The sequence below is a fragment of the Cervus canadensis genome, chromosome 15 (genome assembly GCF_019320065.1).
Source record: "Cervus canadensis isolate Bull #8, Minnesota chromosome 15, ASM1932006v1, whole genome shotgun sequence".
Lineage (NCBI taxonomy): Eukaryota > Metazoa > Chordata > Mammalia > Artiodactyla > Cervidae > Cervus > Cervus canadensis.
The window spans coordinates 65,485,919-65,504,572 of NC_057400.1; the positions used below are offsets into that span (position 1 = coordinate 65,485,919).

The 18,654-nt window shown below is 34.5% G+C and overlaps 1 protein-coding gene across 3 annotated transcripts in view; it reads right to left on the reverse strand.

Annotated features, from left to right (window-relative positions):
- CALCRL (calcitonin receptor like receptor) overlaps positions 1-5,222 on the reverse strand; it is a 127,375-nt gene extending 122,153 nt beyond the window's left edge. For all 3 annotated transcript variants that reach the window (XM_043487566.1, XM_043487563.1, XM_043487564.1), the window contains exon 1: positions 4,985-5,222. The gene's annotated coding sequence lies outside the window, so the exon portion shown is untranslated. The remainder of the gene's footprint in view (positions 1-4,984) is intronic.
- Between the last annotated feature and the right edge of the window lie 13,432 nt (positions 5,223-18,654).

An 18,654-nucleotide genomic window follows, 5' to 3' on the forward strand; every position in this document is an offset into this window, starting at 1 on the left:
ATGTCTTTACTAAATATGATATGATTGTGGTCTAAAACATACTCCTTTCCAGGGAATTGCTTCAAACAACAACTATATCTAAATTTCTAAAACACAACTACAAAAGTTATATTTTTGCCTTAGCTATTAAAGTTTATTGTCATGTCATAAAAAAAGATTTGAAACCAAAACAGCTTCATTGAAATGATTTTTAAAAGAAATATGTAAATTGATTAATAAAATATTTAAGCCTGTTACCCTAATATTAGGTTCACATTATCTAATAAAAACAAGTCTCCTATTTTGCCTCATATTTGAAATGAACACAATTGAGAAAAACAGATCAACAATTTTGTATTGCTGGCATTCTTTTCCCACAGTTTTAATCCTCCTTATTTTCTGCTATCACATTATTTATTCTTCTCTAGTACTTAGCGAAGTTCCAATTTTCCCTTCAAATTATCCTTGGAAGGGAAGCAAAACTGAGGTTCATGCACAGATATCTGCATAATAATTGGTGTCAGGTTAACTAATGGTTATGGATTCAAACTAATACTCATTTGTAAAATGTATCAAATCTGTGCATGGATATAAGACAAATTTACTTAGTTTCCATTGATAAAACCAAGTCTGTGTGCTCATGAATATGCTAATGACCCCCCACTGACTAGGCTGAAAGGAGAGGGACAGGCTCATTGTAAACTTGCTAGCTGCTATTTCACTATACCACTTTTTCACGTCACTATGGTTTATGAGAAGCACAATTGGGTCTGAGTTAACCTAAACCTGAATAGAGAAATAATGACAGATTTATACAAAAGTTTATGTCATATTAACATTTTTTATTTAAAAAATATGTTCCATGTTAAGATGGATAAGATTTCTCTGAAAACTGGGCTCCATCCAACAACAGCAATAAGGTATAAAACCTTAATACCACAGGGTTGGGTTGGTTAATTGTTTATTTAGATTTATATTGGGTTGAGTTTTTGTCCTATTAATTGGTTGTAAGGTAGAAAGCATATGATACATTTAATTAAACCATAAAGGAAGAAAAGGATTAAAACTTGATTTAAAAGTAAATACACCCCTTTGACCATTTTTGCAAGCGATAATATATTGTTGTGTTAGTTTTGCATGATATTGTCTTTTTTTAAGTAAAGAAATTTAAGGGAAAAAAAGGAAGAAATATATTCTGGTAAAGTATTTGCAACTTATCTGATAATAATACCAGTAACCTAATAATCATAGAACCTAACTCTGTCACAGACAATGATTCCATTTTATTTTTTAATATTAAGAAGACTTTTATTGGGTCTTTAAAATCCATTTATTCATTTTTTATAAATAACATTAAAGTTAAAAACAAATTAATTTGATTTTAAGTTAACTCAAATATGAAAAATACAGAATACTTAATTTAATCTAATTTAATGAACAATATTGTAATTCAAATTAGATATGAAAAGATAATAATCTGTATTTATTGAGGACAGAAAGTTTAAGGTGTTTAAGCTGGAATGATAACAGTATGTATAAAAGAATATCTTGTTATTTAAATAGGTTTTGTTGATTTAATTATCATATATCTAATCATATGTTCTTTTTCCTTAAATCACACTAGGTCAATATTCACATTCCAAATTTTACAATTAAATGTATTCTATATTATGCAATTTTATACTAGTTAAGTCTATATATCTTCAAAATTATAAACCAACTTATAAGTAGATAAACTAAAATTAAGGTATGAAAACTATCCAGTTACTTTGAGTTGCATAACTATGGACTGATGAAAGAATTTGGGAGGCATGGTTGTCCATGTGAATAAATGGGAAAATGTGTGACATATGCATTACTATGCAGACCCTGTGTCTCTGGTAAACTTTTATTTTCCATTTAACTGCATCAGAGCATTTTCTGGTATTAAATGAGAGAATTTCTTAAATGTAATAGTGCAACAACAACATGGTAGTAGTAATTCAGTAGAAAAAGAAAGATTTCCTAAGAAATTATAGACATTTATATAGTGCACCCCTGGACTTCAAACCAGACACAGACAAATCTTTTAAACAAGTATATACTGACTTTCCATCTTAAGTTCATTCTCTGAAAGTCTGATTAAGTCAAGAACTAACAGATGCTACAAGTTTGACTCTCTGAGTGTCTGTCTTTAACACCATTGCAATGATATATCTTATGTTTATGGGTTAAAAGCTTCTCTGAATCGTAAACAAAGATAAGGAATGAAACCAATGACTTCAAATAATGTTCTTTAAATATATTTGTTTTCTGAAATGTTGACCATTATCATGGTATCTCTAAAAACAGAATTCTTTTTTTCAAGCTGTGTTCAATGTCATACATAAACAAGTTTTGTACAGTGAATGCATATTTTGATGTTTAAAGTATTTTGTTAATTGTTCTATAGCAATCACTAAGGCAAGTCTTAAAAATTAAGTAACTCTCAAATTTTAACCATGGAGGTAAGGGTTGAAAACAAAATATTGCTATAATTGTTACAGATATGATCTAAATTAGAAATATGTAATAATACTATTAACTGAATTCTGATTAGATTTTACATGTTTATCAAATAATTTTTCCACGCTAACATAGAGCTTATAAGGTAAACTTCTTGTTCTGATATTATTTGAATTTTTTACTGAAGTAAATATCTGTTATGCATGAAAGAATGATAAAATATGTACAAGTGAATGTGAAGATTCTCATATGTATGCTAGGGTGTTGACTCAATTTAAACTTCATTATATCCGAGGCATCACCAATAAGAAAAGTACATACACCTTGGCCATTCATTTAACATAGTCTTAAAATTACAGACTCAACTCTGATTTCTTTTTAATATTTTGTTATTCATTGCTTTTCAAAGTGAGTGAAAGATCTTATGTATTCTAAAAGTTTACATATTTTATCTAACAAAATTATATTTTGGCATGTGCCAAGATATACTGGGGAAGAGGAGACTTGTAGCAATAACCAAAAGCAATTCTAAAGACAACTAAATATTGCAGGTAAAACATATTTTATCTCACATTACCCGTGTAATTTCTCAATTCTATATTTTATCTTACATATTTAGAACTGGCATTAGATTCTGTGCATTCATTTTATGATCTTATAGGGTAATATCATTCAGAAAAATAAATTAATTCTTTATGGCTGAAAGCATGTGTCAGTGCTCTGATATTTCCTTACAATTAAAGAAAGCAAACTGTAGAATATAATAACATGAATTCTTATTTCAAATTTTCAGTGATTTTTCTCAAATAACAAGCCTTTGCCAAAAGATCCACAATATTCATTCCTGAATATTCTACACTATTATTTGAAAATAAAAATTATACATCACTATAATTGTTACCAAAAATAAGCTATTCAAGAAAATTATGGGGTTTTGGTTAGCAATTAGAGATTAAAGAATTTGAGGAAATTTCTTATAAAATATGATATTAATTTAATGTAATACCTCCTTCTAAGAAAATAAACTAGAAGAACTGCTATTTTTAGTTTTTGTTACTATCCCATGACATTGGGTTAGGCATTTAATGTGTTCTTTCCATTTCCTCCCCTAATTATCTAATGGCTATTTACAAAGTTACATTCAAAAACAATATCCATTTCCACAAATGTGTCAGGGAACTTAGTACAATTAATGATGACAGGAGATAGGAAGCCAGCCATAATATTTTTAAAGAATCACAAAAATAAGACTTAATTGAAGTTTCCATTATTTGGAGAAATATATGGAAGAATTGAGTAGAAACTTATGAAGGAATTACTCAGAATGAGTTGCTGGTCCACTGTTAATGTGCCTGATTATAGATGATTAAGCACAGAATTTCTCCATGGAAAGACATTTTGCAGATTATAATTTCATTTGGGTATGAAAATATACTAAAATTATGTCAATCAATATAATTTGAACCCAAATCTGACATCTAATTTTCCTCAGCAATAAATTTGTCATGTCTCTCTACAAACATCTTATAAAGTAGACACTCGTTTCTTAAATTGTCCAATTGTCTGTACTGTTGAAAGAAGCATTAACAGATGTTCCATCTCAACATTTCAGTAAGTTCTATCCTGGAAATTATTTTTTTAAAAACACACTTTAATTTCTCTCTAACAACCTGATATACCCAATTGGGAAATATTTGCTGTTTTCTTTGTTATCTCAATATCACACCCTCCCGAAAAAGCTTGCAGAAGGTTATCAGACAAATGGAAGCAACACATTCTATTACTTCTTAGCTATAAAAAGCTTTGAAATTAGAGTTAATATAGAAATACCAACATTTTCTCAGTCCCAGTTGTGTTTTTTCCTTTGTTGCCCACCCCATGATCCAACACAGCGGAAACAGTTTAGGATTAGTAAAAGATGTAAACACATCTGGCAACAGCGAACAATGAAAATTCCATTAGTTCAATAGTTCGAGATGTATGTGTAAATAGAGGTGGAAGCAAATAGAAGACAAATAGAATAAATCCAGTTATTACTTTCCCTTAGATTCTCCACTGCGTTTAACAGCAGAGCGAGTGAGGCTCCAAGCCCCCCATAAGTATTCTCTCACCCCCCTTTTTTAGAACACTGATTATATGGAAAGTTTAAAGACTCTTTTGGGGGAAAAATGTTTTCCAGCTGTCAAAATTTAAGCTTAGCTAACAGTAGAGCTAATTTTAAAAGGCACTGTTCCCTGATTAAGATATTTGTTCAAAAGTATGCCTTTAAATCCATTTAGGTGTCTTATTACTTCCCAAATTTATCTTCTAGAATAGCACTGTACATAATATTATCTAGTAGTAACAGGTATTGTGTACATCTTGGGGAGATACACTGTCGTTTTTCTAACACGTGAAATAAATGAAAACTGTTTAAACATAATTTCAATGTCACTAACTGAGTTCTATACTAAAAACATTGTCAAACGACTTGAGAATACTACTCTGAATAAATATATTTATTCTTGAATAATGCACTTACCCAGAACAGCTCCTAAGGAAATTCTTGGTGAACTATTCTTAGGATGGAATTTGATTTTCTGAGATTCCGCAGAAGAAATGTACCCCCAGGCAAGGTGGGGAAGGGTGAAAGCCTTGCAATATGATCCTGCAGGCAGGGTGAGGTCCAGTTAGCGGAGCTTGGTGATCCTAAGGCAGGAGGTGACACTCTGCTGGAGAGAGAGTGTTGTTCTGAGTAGACTGGAAGGGTTGTCACATTGTATGTGCTCAGCAGCAGAAGGGAAACATCAGAGCTTCCTGTTACATCACTCTGACCCCGCCTGCAGTTAGTGTTAGGTTACTTTCTTTCTCAAATGGCATACCCCAGGAAAGCAGCTCTCCTTTTTTATTCTGAGACAGGAGCAAGAAACAGCCTGAACAGACACAGATCATATGCTGTATGAACACATTGTTAGCAGCAAAAGCTGGCTGGATTTCACCTTGACTGAGTTCTGTTCTAACTTGTCAAACAGAGCTGCCTATGGTTTGAAGGGAATCTGAATGCAGTATTCTGCTCAAAGAATTAAAGGAGTTAGGGAGTGTGTGTGTGTGTGTGTTGAATTATACTTTACAAAGCATCAAGGGAATGTTCCAGTGTAACATGTCTTTCTTCATAGAGGAACACAGAAAAGTAATAACTATTTTTCCATCATAATTAGTTCTGTGATCTAATTCTTGTTAATTTGGACCTCTGATAATCAGAGCTATTCCCTGATCAGTTTTCCACAATTAAATGATGAAACTCTTTCCTGCAGCTTTTTGAACATTTTTTTTTATTTTGTTCATGACACAGGAATATGTCCTAACCAGAACCATTGTGTGTGTATGTGTTATGTGTGTGTAGATATACATATATAATTATTTTTCATTATATATAAATATATATTTCAGAGAAAATAACCTTGAGAACCCTTATACATTTAAATGATTGCACATATTTTGAAGTATTTGACATCACCTACGAAGTAAAAAAGTAATTAATATTTTGTACCTCAAAATAGCCTTAACAAAAATGCAGATAGTTTATAAATATAAATTATGAAACAAGGTAAATTATGTAACATACTTTTACATCTTACAAAAAGGTTTGCCTCAAAACATAATTTTATTCTAAAAATGTGTTTAATAAATCATTGGAAGTTATCAGGGAAGAAAGCTTTAAATTTGAAATGTACTTTTTTAAACAATATACTATATGTATGAAATACAACAATAATTATAATTTCTGAAACCTAAACAGCACCAAAAGTCACTAGCTTTGTATGGATATCAATTTTCTCATCTATAAACTAGAAGAGATGTATGAAATAATACCTAAAATTCCTATATTTTTAACATTTTCAATCAACAAATTAGGTAACATTTAGAAGTACAGATGATATCATGATGATTTCTCAATTCTGAATAAATTTGAGATCAGAGACACTGAGATATTGGTATGTTACTGCAATTCCAGAACAAAATGAGATGCTCAAATTCCTCGTAGAATTAACAAAAGACCAGGCAACATAAAGTAAAGAAGATTCATGGTTTTTAAACAGTATGTTCTTGCTGACATTTTTATTACTTGGATCCATAGAAGAAACTTATTACATAATTGCTAATTTTATGATCAATAGGATCAAGGTCAATAAAAATAAATGCATATAAATAGGATATATACTAATCTCTATCAAATTATAGTTATAAAGCTTATAAGAAACTAACTTATGCCTATTTAGTTATCAGGAGATAGAAAATAACCAGAGGTTGCAAGGTTGTAGAATATCATTATTTGCAGTTAGGGCTTGGTTTTGCTTTGCTTTGGGAGGCTGCATTTTGAGTAATTTATTTCAGGCCATGATAAAAAAAAGTCCAAGTTGCAGACTATGACTGCAACTTGTGGTTCTTTAATCAGAATACTGATTTAAAGTGGTTCTTTAATCAGAATACTGACGTGGATATTGTCAGGTGAAAGTTTTCCTGAATTCTGCTGTCTAGTGGATACATTGTTCAGGGATCCACTAAGAAGACAGAAAAAGCACTAGGATTGGACCAAGAAACAAGAAATTCCAGTCCTGGTTCTGATATTTTCTAGTGCAGTCTTTGACAAAATTTAAGTCTTGCTGTTCCCATCTTAAAATTCAGAACAATATAAAATACTAGACTTTATTATGTGCCTGAATGATCACTGTTCATGTCATTTCAACACTCACTCTTGGTTTATCTTCTGACTCCTAGTAAGAGATCAATATATAGTTTTTGAATTTAAGTTATGAAGAACTAAAACTTTTGCCAGTAAGTTTGCAGAAGATGATTATTTTTTCTTCAAGATTCACTGTTCATTTGCCCACTAGTAAACTCTAGTGAATGAAAAAACTCTATGCTGTAAATTTATGTCCTAAAATACTGAAACTATTATTCCTTCTCTTCTAGTTTACATCAAGTTCTATACTAAATAGGAAGGCTAATAGAGATTATAACATTTATATTTAAATTATTGGTCAGGCATGCTTATACTCCATGAAGTCCCTTGGGTAATTTTTATTAGTTATCATTTAAAAGTCTCATTTAGAAATAACAGATAAACTGCATGCCTCTAATCAAATTCTTCAGAGCTGCTGTTTTATAAATTCCAGTTGAAATAAATGGCATGAGGACTTTCAGAAAGCCACTCTGGGTATGAAGGGACAGGCGAAAATATGGATCTCCACACTGAAATGTGACAACAAATATTTGGAAAAATGCAGTAGAACAAAATGAAGATATTTTAATAATCAATGAGGTAATTCTTGGCCAGTGAGATATGAGTCAATATATTAATTTAGCCCTATGTATTGTATTTATTTATAAAATATTTTTTCCAGAACATATGTTTAATGACACTTGCAATCATTTAATTAGTAGTGATCAAACCTATATTTTGAGCTAGATACTGTAATAGTTGTGTTAGGGAATTAAGAAAAAATAGGATATATTCTGTTATCTAGTTGTTTACAGCATGGATTGTGTAGCACATGAAGAATCAAGTGCTGTATTCTTTTAAATTAGCAACTAATGCTACCAACACAGTCTCAATAAAGGTTTCTATAGAACTCAGGAATGACGTTCAATGAAGAATGACATATATAATAATAATTAATCACACTTGTCCATTTCAGAATCCTACAAGAGGGATTGTGCTTACATTTGTGGCCCCATGGAAGGCTCACAAGAGCAATAGTCCTTGAGTAAGGAATACTAATCACCACTTGAAATGCACTTTGACTAACACTCAGGAGGAGGCTATCTAAAAATCTCTGGATTACTGTTTATTTTATTTTACTTAGTCATGTTAGACCAAAAATGTGGTTTGGTTTGAACTGTCCACTTATTTTGAAATGGTGTGGCTACTGCCTTGGAGCGTAGTGCTGCCCAACAAAACAAAACATTGTTAAACAAAGCGTGTTATGGACAGACTGTCCCTGGTAAGAGTGTAAGAAAGAACTTTAAAAATTATTTCTATGAAGTTTTTCAGGTATTATGTTGTAAATTAATAATTCCTCTGTGTTCTCAATTGCCTGAAAGTCATTGCTTACAGTTAGATAATTTATGCATCAAGGAAATTATGTATACCATGTTTTGTTTAAAATGCACCAATAATTTGAGGAGGAACGCACAATTTGTATAAACTTAAAATAAAAACAATCCTAGTAGGGAAGTAAGTTGACATGACTCTCTATTATTTTACCTAAGTTGCTCATCATTTTTCAACTTATTTTATTACTAAACGAACTGCAGGTAGTTAAAGGACCCTGGTCTGATGGCAGGGCCATTGAGAGTGAATATGCTATTTTCCATTATTAAAACCAAAGGGCTGATTTCATTCTAATTGTGCACATAAGTTATCAACAAATCAATGTTGCTTTTAAAATATTTACTATAAATACAAATTTCAAAGGAGCAGAAAAGTTTAAATTTGAAGTGAGTACCATGACATCAGGTTCATACATATATATATAATTAAAACTATTTTCTTAGCTTATACATACTATTTCTTTTAGTATTTTATAATGTGTTTTCCCAACAAAGGCAAACAACATATCAATTATAATTAGCTAAAAATTTGCCTATTCTTTTCATTGATTCTTATGAAGTTCTGATGGATTTGGATCTTCCAAGGAATTCAGTATTTTATTATAGATGTCAATGAGTGTTTGAGCCTCTTCTCCTCTAAAAGGGCTGCCTGTTGATAGAAGAGCTAACATTGGCAAATGAGATATGTCATGGACTAATTAAAAATTAATTTAAAAATACAACAAATTCATAAATGCTCACAAAATGAACTTCCTAAGGGTGAAATCCCCTAATCAGGATAATCATTTGCCCCAGTTTGAGAGGGCAGTTCCAGTTTGTATTTTATGCTTGAAAGTGTCCTGTTTTGGATGAAAAATTATGTACGGTCACCCTGGCAATACTTATCCATACTGCACTGACAAGTGGTACAAAATACTAAGAGTGAGTAATTCGTCTGGGAAACTCGAACCACTTTTCCCAGAAGAGTTTAAAATAGTTTTTATTTCTAGGATAGCATTAGTTGGCATTGAGAAAGATGCCCTTTTCATGACTGGATATTTGTTGTGAATTTATTCTGAAATGCTCCTTATTTGCTATCAATCTTCACTGTGAAAACAAATGGTTTATTTAACTTTGTGTTTACTCATGTTGACCTAAGCAGCATTTGATTAATTGATCACATCTTTATAGTTTGGTTAAAAATTTAATCATTAAGTTTTAAGAATGCCAAATACGATGAAGGTTTTCCCAGCACAGACTATTTTATTCAGCTATTGTCATATTTATATAACTTGTAAAATTATTAGCAAGTTATATTTTCTTTTCAACAATTTATTCATGTTTAACATCACTGTACCGTATATGGTGAAAACTCTTAAATATAAAGGGATGTAGAACTATATGATGTGCTGTGTCACTTAGTCGTGTCCAACTCCTGCCACCCTATGGATTGTAGCCTGCCAGGCTCCTCCGTCCATGGAATTTTCCAGGCAAAAATACTGGAGTGGGTTGCCATGCCCTCCTCCAGGGGATTGTCACAACCCAGGGATCGAGCCCAGGTCTCCTACTTTGCAGGCAGATTCTTTGCCATCTGAGTCAACAGGAAAGCCCAGAACTATATATAATGCATATATTAAAGAAGAATGTATTAAAGAAGAATACAGTGTATTTGCCTAGGAATTCTTAGCACCTTTGAGAAAGTATTGCTTTTCATAGTGTTGAGGAGTTGGGAATCTACAGTCTCGTCCTGCCATCTAGTGTTAAGCATCCTCAAACTGCCAAAGTAGCTCTCAGTGAAATAAAAAAAAATGAAATTATTATTGGCTTTTTTCTTTAAACCAAAATCTCAATAACAAGGGAATATTCCTAAGAAAACATTCTGATGTAAATGATGGCTAGAGTTATAATGGGCAGGTACGTAGTGTGTACTATACAATTAAGGTATCATTTTATATACAGTGAGAAGAATATGTACTTCATACACTATTTAGAGGCAAAGGCAAAAAAATTGTTAAATAAACATTGAAACAATATAAATGAAATATTTCAAGTTAAAATGACATACTACCTTTTGTCTTCCAATGAATGTACATACCATATACATGTGACATACCTATATTTAAACATTTGAAGTGATCTAAAGCTTCCCTGGTAGCTCAGACAGTAAAGCGTCTGCTTGCAATGTGGGAGATCTGGGTTCGATCCCTGGGTTGGGAAGATCCCCTGGAGAAGAAAATGGCAACCCACTCCAGTATTCTTGCCTGGAAAATTCCATGGATGGAGGAGCCTGGTAGGCTACAGTCCATGGGATTGCAAAGAGTCAGACACGACTGAGCAACTTCACTTCATTTCACTTCAAAGCTAGATAACTCTGAACCTATGGCTAGGTTAAAGTGGATTAACTCTTATCTGATCAGGAATACAAATCAGATTTTCAAAATCTCAAAACAGAGTAAAAAGTGTCACATCTGATAAACAAGGACCTCACTATATTCAAGCATGAAAAATCTTTGTTTTACCACTATGTGTTAGGGAAAAAAAATCAGCAATTAATTGATTATAAACCTGCTCTGGCTTAATTCAGCTGACATTTGAGACACATTGTTTGGGAGCATATTAATTGCCCTTGAGATATATCTCTCTAAACAGTTAATGTCATCAGAAAACAAAGTTTCTGAGGTAGAGCCATCCATTTGGATGCTAATTGATTTTCATATTAATTGATCATCTGCTATGTGCCCAGCATTTGGATAGATACTGGGAGTACAAAGCTTAATAATAGGGACATGGTCTCTGCTCTCAAGGAATTCACTTTGTATCTTCAGGTAGACATCTATTAATAGACAAACACTTATTTTTACTCTTATTGCTCAAATACTCAGATTGGTAAAAGGCAGTATATTCAATGACTGAGACAGACCAGGCTGAGTAGATAGGAAGGGAGGGATAGAGGGCGGACTTACTTTTTGTAGAAGAGCATTTTCTGAAGGTAATAATTACTCTGGAACCTAAAAGTCAAGAAATAGGAGGTATTCCACGAATTAGATAAAAAGGAGTCTGCTCTCCATAGGGCCCAAGAACAGATCTTGAGGGAAGGATTTGAGCTCCCATAACTTACTGAAAAGCATTAAAGAAGGGAATGAAGCAGGATTGGAAGAAGAATGAAGTGAGCAAGCATGTGGTCTCAGGTAAAATCTGGATTTGGCCTAACGCACAGGATGAGGGCTTTGGAGTGTAAATTGCATGTAAGATTTGTCCTCTCTTGATGCATGGGAGTTTGTCTTTCATAGTTTTTTTTCAGTCCTTGTATGAGCCACTCTGGGAAGCATAATTTCTAGGGAAAGTAACTACTATCAGCTGGGGAAATTTTGAAGAATGATGCAGGTGGGAGCAATTAGCAGCCAGCTACAGGGAGATGAATGCACCAGCTCATTATGGGGTAGGGGAAGGGCACGAAAGCAGAGTTTGCTAGGAATACTAGTGCAAGTAAGCAAAATCTGTTCAGGCATGGGACCCTAAGGGTCCAGAGACCTGTGAACAAGAAGAGAATTCCACCCAAGTATGTCAGGACGTTGTAAGTAGGATCACGTAGATTGTGATAAGAAATTTGTGTTTTAATCTTTTTGCAATGGGTCATGCACTCAAATCAAGTTTTATGCTTTATTCTGTGCGGCTGGGTGAGGCTGGGGTGGTGGGATGGCGTAAGCAATCAAATACAAAAATCTTTCCCTGGGAAATGTTTCTATGCCTTTTCTGCAAAGTTAATGTTCACAGTATTAACCATGGTTCCTTGTATGTGGTGTCCTTGACTTGCATTCTCATGGTTATTTGTCACTATTCAGAAAATTAAAAATACTATGGTTGGAGGACCCTCTTTGGGGGGGTTAATTGTAAGGAAGCATAAAAACAATTTCAACTTTGCCTGGTTACTAATTAGTGTGTCTGTAAGTACTTAGTAGTGCTTCTGGAAACTTCCTTCTGTTTTAGGATAAATTGAGGAAATGTAATATTGTTGATGACTGGCATTTTTCCAGAAATATGCTGTGTGCTTTGGATATTTTCTTTAACTCTGAATAAGATTTTATTTTTACTTTCAGATGAGAGAATAGAAATTAGTAAGTTGTCACAAGTGGAAACTGGGGGAACTGGAACTTGAAAATTAAGGTGTTTAGTTTTGGAATCAGTCCTTCTTCACAACATTATGAGCAAAATATTTAATCTGGCAAACTACTTCAGGTATTTCTGGAAGAAAATTATATGGATTATAAGTCAAATGATATTGGTTACTAGAGTTTCAGTTAGGTGTGGCAAACTGAGAAATATTAAATAATGAGTATTAGCAACATAGAAAAACAGCACAGCATTCGGAAAGGAAAGTTGATTATTTTTCCATTCAGATCAATTCATAATCTGGTTTCTATTCAGAGCATACATTTCCAATATTATTCACATGTGAATAATAGATAAGGTTCTGAATATTTGGAAGGATGACACAGGGAATAATGATGGTCATTTTTTAAACAACATTTCTTAGCAACATAAGATATATTTAAATATTTTAGGATGAGTTTTACAAAAGTTCATTAGAAAAATGAAAAGAACATTCACTAGTTTGTACCCCTTTTATCCATGTTCCATATTAAAAATATTATTAGCACCTCTTAGGTAGTTATCTCAAAAACAATTAAACTTTAAAAAATATTTTAAAATATACAATTTTCTGCTACTAATATTGTTAACAGTAAAACTACTTATAGTAATCTCATTTTATAAAGTTGTTACTTTGGCAAACAAAATTTACCTAAAATTTCGTATCTAACATTTAATTGTCTAAATTATTTGAATAATTGTGGCAACTCAAACTATATTCTAAAACTCTTGGAAATAATAAACATCTTACAAGTTGTAATATCAAAACTTACAATGTAGCAAGCACTATACTATGCATGTGTGCCCCCATTTACCCTTGTAATCATTTCACAGACCAAGAAGAGTCAGGCTAATTGAGTGCAAATCCAAATTGATTTGAATCCAAATCCTATACTCATTATTATTGCATATGATTGGTATTTCATGTTTTCTCTTTCATAATATTTTACATTGTCTTCATTTGTGTCTGACAGTTTATTGGCAGCCAGTATAGATAAGAGATGGGCTTCCCAGGTGGCGCTAGTCATAAAGAACACACCTGCTAATGTAGGAGATATAAGAGACAAGGGTTCAACCCCTGGGTCAAAAAGATCCTCTAGAGGAGGGCGTGGCAACCCACTCCAGGATTCTTGCCTGGAGGACCCTATGGACAGAGGAGCCTGGCAGCTACAGTCCTTGGGGTTGGACACAACTGAAGCAAGTTTACATATAGAATACACATATAAGAGAAGCTGTGGGATTTAATGGATTGTAAAGATTTTTCTTCCTGATGAAGTGATTATGTACGTGTTTTGCTTGTGGAGGAGAAAAAGAGAATATGCAGAAGGTTAAATAAAAATTGTCCTAACATATACTTAGCTTTATAACTCTATGAACTTTCTCACTGAACAGTGGCAGATAGTTTAAGTAAAAACTGGTAATGGCTTATTACTTCATCTCTGGAGTAGAAACTTCTTGGCAAGATGAGTCATTTAGGTAGCTCACAGCTGTTCACATTTTGAAACTCTCTGGAAATTTCCCTAGAGTGATTTATAAATTTTGTAGAACATTCTGTTGAGAAGAATATGTTAAAAAAAAATTCACTTTTGAAAGTCAAAATTCTTGCTTTCTGATTCCAATAATTGACTAAGAAGGAAGTAGCAGTTTCCTCTGGCTTCTAACTTGAGAGCACCTGCAGCTTAAGAGAGAGGTCAGCAAGTTGAAATTATATTCTTTATGAAAATACAGATTAAGTATGGGCTAAAACCCCAAAGACACCCAGTTTCATAACTGATTTAGCTGATATTACTTCATTGTAAGAAGAGCAAATTAATAGTTATGTTGACAAGAATGGGTTAACTTTGGTCCAATGGGATTTGCTTAAAACTTAGAATAAACTGTAGATTGAAATAAAATATATGGTACTAGAAATAATTTACTCTTCATTAAATTTTGCTAGCTCTTTTAAGAATGACTATTAAAAGAGACAAGTGCTTCCAAAATTGTTTCAAAATGTTTCATGAGCTTAAAATGCCTCAAACACTTACTATCAATCAGAAGGACATACATTATTTTCTCTAGATTGTATACAATCTTAAGAGGGAAAAAACTGATGGTTCAGAAATTTTTTTAGCATAAGCAAAAGTCAAATATTAAGGCATTTAGAATCTTCCAAAGTAGGGCCCCTGAAAAGTAGTACTTTTGGAAGCTTCTCACAAAACAAAAACAAAAACCTTTTGTGGTTTAGGGACTAATCAGGCATTGAATGGGCTTCCCAGGTGGCTCAGTGGTAAAGAACTCTCCTGCCCAGGGACAGAGGAGCCTGGTGGGCTGACATCTATGGGGTTGCACAGAGTTGGACACGACTGAAGTGACTTAGCAGTAGCAGCAGCAATGTAGGAAACACAGGAGACACGGGCTTGATCCCTGGGCCTGGAAGATCCCTTGGAGGAGGAAATGGCAGCCTGTTCCCAGATTCTTGGGACTTTCCTGTGGTTCAGACAGTAAAGAATCCGCCTGCAATATGGGAGACCCAGGTTTGATTCCTGACTTGGGAAAATCCCCTGGAGAAGGAAATGGCTACCCACTTCAGTATCCTTGCCTGGTAAATTCCATTGACAGAGGAACTTGGCAGGGTACATCCCTTGGGGTCGCAAAGAGTTGGACATGACTTAGCGATGAGAAGGCACTGAAAAAGAAATCTGCTACAGGTGTAGTCAGTTTGAATAAGGCAAGGTTTGGAGAAGTATAGCAGATGACTGACTGAAAATGATTTCTTTACCTTACAAGGGATGTGGTTATTACTAAGAGAAGAGCCTAGACGATGTTGATTTTTTTTAATCACAGAATATCTTTACTTTTGTTTAGCTTTTAAATAGAGAGCATTTTCATAAAATTCTGAAGTACCAAACTAGAAGAATTCTTATAAGCAGTCATATCCAAAACACTGTTTCTAAATATGAGTCGATGTGTGGTAAACAAATCAGATGACATATTCCTCCCAGGTAGTGCCAGTCTTAGTACAAGAAACAATATTTCTTAGTTCACAATTCAGAAAATGTCCCCACAGCCTCTGATGGAAAGAGAAAACCTTGAACAACTTTACATTTGTTTTAATTAACTTCTATTTTTCAGGAAAGCATTCCAGGCATGTAACTGAAAGATCAGTTAGCACTAAATGTATGTAATAAAGTAAACAGTGATTCCTCATCCCTCAGACTTCCACATCCAACTTTATTCTGGCTTCCTTCCATCCTTGTCATTGAGATGCACAATACCTTTTTTATTCCTACTTATCTATATGTGACCTATTCCTTCACATTTTCCACTGTCCTTTAGAATTTTCTCTTCATCTCTGAAAGTGTTAGTTACTCAGTCATGTCTTAGTCCTTGTTACCCCATGGACAGCAGCACACCAGGCTTCCGTATCCAACACCAACTCCTGGACCTTACTCAGACTCATTTCCTTTGAGTTGGTGATGCCATCCAACCACCTCATCCTCTGTTGTTCCCTTCTCCTCATGCCTTCAATCTTTCTCAGCATCAGGATCTTTTCAAATGAGTCAGTTCTTCACATTAGGTGGCCAAAGTATTGGAGCTTCAGCCTCAGATTCAGTCCTTCCAATGAATACCCAGGACTGATCTGCTTTAGGATGGACTGGTTTGATCTCCTTGCAGTCCAAGGGACTCTCAAGAGTCTTCTCCAACACTACAGTTCAAAAGCATCAATTCTTTGATGCACAGCTTTCTTTATGGTCCAACTCTCATATCCATACATGACTACTGGAAAAACCATAGCTTTGACTATATGGGCCTTTATTGGAAAAGTAATGTCTCTGCTTTTTAATATGCTGTCTAGGTTGGTCATAGCTTTTCTTTCAAGGAGCAAGTGCCTTTAATTTCATGGCTACAGTCACCATCTGCATTGATTTTGGAGCCCAAGAAAATAAAGTCTGTCACTGTTTCCATTGTTTCCCCATCTATTTGCCATGAAGTGATGGGACAAGATGTGATGATCTTAGTATATTGGATGTTGAGTTTTAAGCCAACTTTTTCACTCTCTTGTTTCACTTTCATCAAGAGGCTCTCAAGTTCCTCTTCCTTTTGGGCTTTCTGCCATAAGGGTGGTGTCATCTGCATATCTGAGGTTATTGATATTTCTCCCAGTAATCTTGACTCCAGCTTGTGCTTCATTCAGCCTGGCATTTTGCATGATGTACTCTGCATGTCAGTTCAATAAGCAGGGTGGCAATATACAGCCTTGACGTACCCCTTTCCCAGTTTGGAACCAGTCCATTGTTTCATGTCTAGTTCTAACTGTTGCTTCTTAAACTGCATACAGATGTCTCAGGAGGCCGGTAATGTGGTCTGATATTCCCATCTCTTGAGAATTTTTCACAGTTTGTTATGATCAACACAGTCAAAGGTTTTGGCATAGTCAATAAAGCAGAAGTAGATGTTTTTCTGGAACTCTTGCTTTTTCTATGATCCAACAGATGGCAATTTGATTTGGAGAAGGGAATGGCAAACCACTTTAGTACTTTTACCTTGGGAACCCCATGAACAGTATAAAAAGAAGTTGTCAAACTGTCTTCCAATGTAGCTGTACTGTTTTGCATTCCTACCAGCAAAGAATGAGTTGATCTTGCTTTACCACATTTTTTCCAGATTTTGGTGGTATCATGCATTTTATTTTAACCATCCTAATGGGTGTGTAGTAGTAACTCACTGTTGTGTTAATTTACATATCCAAGATGACGTATGACATGGAACACCTTTTCATTAACTTGTTTGCCATCTCTATAGGTTTTTTTAAGGTGTCCGATAAGGTCTTTGATCTATTTTTAATCGGGTTGTTTTCTTATTCTTGAGATTTAAGAGTTTTTTGTATATTTTCAATAGCAGTCCTTTATCCAGTGTGTTCCTCTCGGCCGCCGCCCCCGACCTCATATGTGGGGTAGCTCCTCTCTGCCGCTCCTGCTCATGCTCCACGCATAAGTTCAGGGGAGGCGGATGAGAGGAGCAAGCCCGCGTCCAAGGTAAGGAGCATCGGCTGCTCTTTGCTGGAGCAGCCATGAAGAGATACCCCATGTCCAAGGTAAGAGAAACCCAAGTAAGATGGCAGGTGTTGCGAGAGGGCATCAGAGGGCAGACACACTAAAACCATAATCACAGAAAACTAGCCAATCTGATCACAGGACCACAGCCTTGTCTAACTCAATGAAACTAAGCCATGCTGTGTGGGGCCACCCAAGACGGTCGAGTCATGGTGGAGAGGACTGACAGAATGTGGTCCACTGGAGAAGGGAATGACAAACCACTTCAGTATTCTTGCCTTGAGAACCCCATGAACAGTATGAGAAGGCAAAATGATAAGATACTGAAAGAGAAACTCCCCAGGTCAGTAGGTGCCCAATATGCTACTGGAGATCAGTGGAGAAATAACTCCAGAAAGAATGAAGGGATGGAACCAAAGCAAAAACATCACCCAACTGTGGATTTGACTGGTGATAGAAGCAAGGTCCAATGCTGTAAAGAGCAATATTGCATAGGAACCTGGAATGTTAGGTCCATGAGTCAAGGCAAATTGGAAGTGCTCAAATAGGAGATGGCAAGAGTGATTGTTGACATTCTAGGAATCAGCGAACTAAAATGGACTGGAATGTGTGAATTTAACTCAGATGGCCATTATATCTACAACTGTGGGCAGGAATCCCTTAGAAGAAATGGAGTACCATCATGACAAACAAAAGAGTCCAAAATGCAGTACTTGGATGCAATCTCAAAGATGACAGAATGATCTCTGCTCGTTTCCAAAGCAAACCATTCAATATCATGGTAATCCAAGCCTATGCCCCAACTAGTAATGCTGAAGAAGCTGAAGTTGAATTGTTCTGTGAAGACCTACAAGACCTTCTAGAACTAACACCCAAAAAGATGTCCTTTTCATTATAGGGGACTGGAATGCAAAAGTAGGAAGTCAAGAAGGTG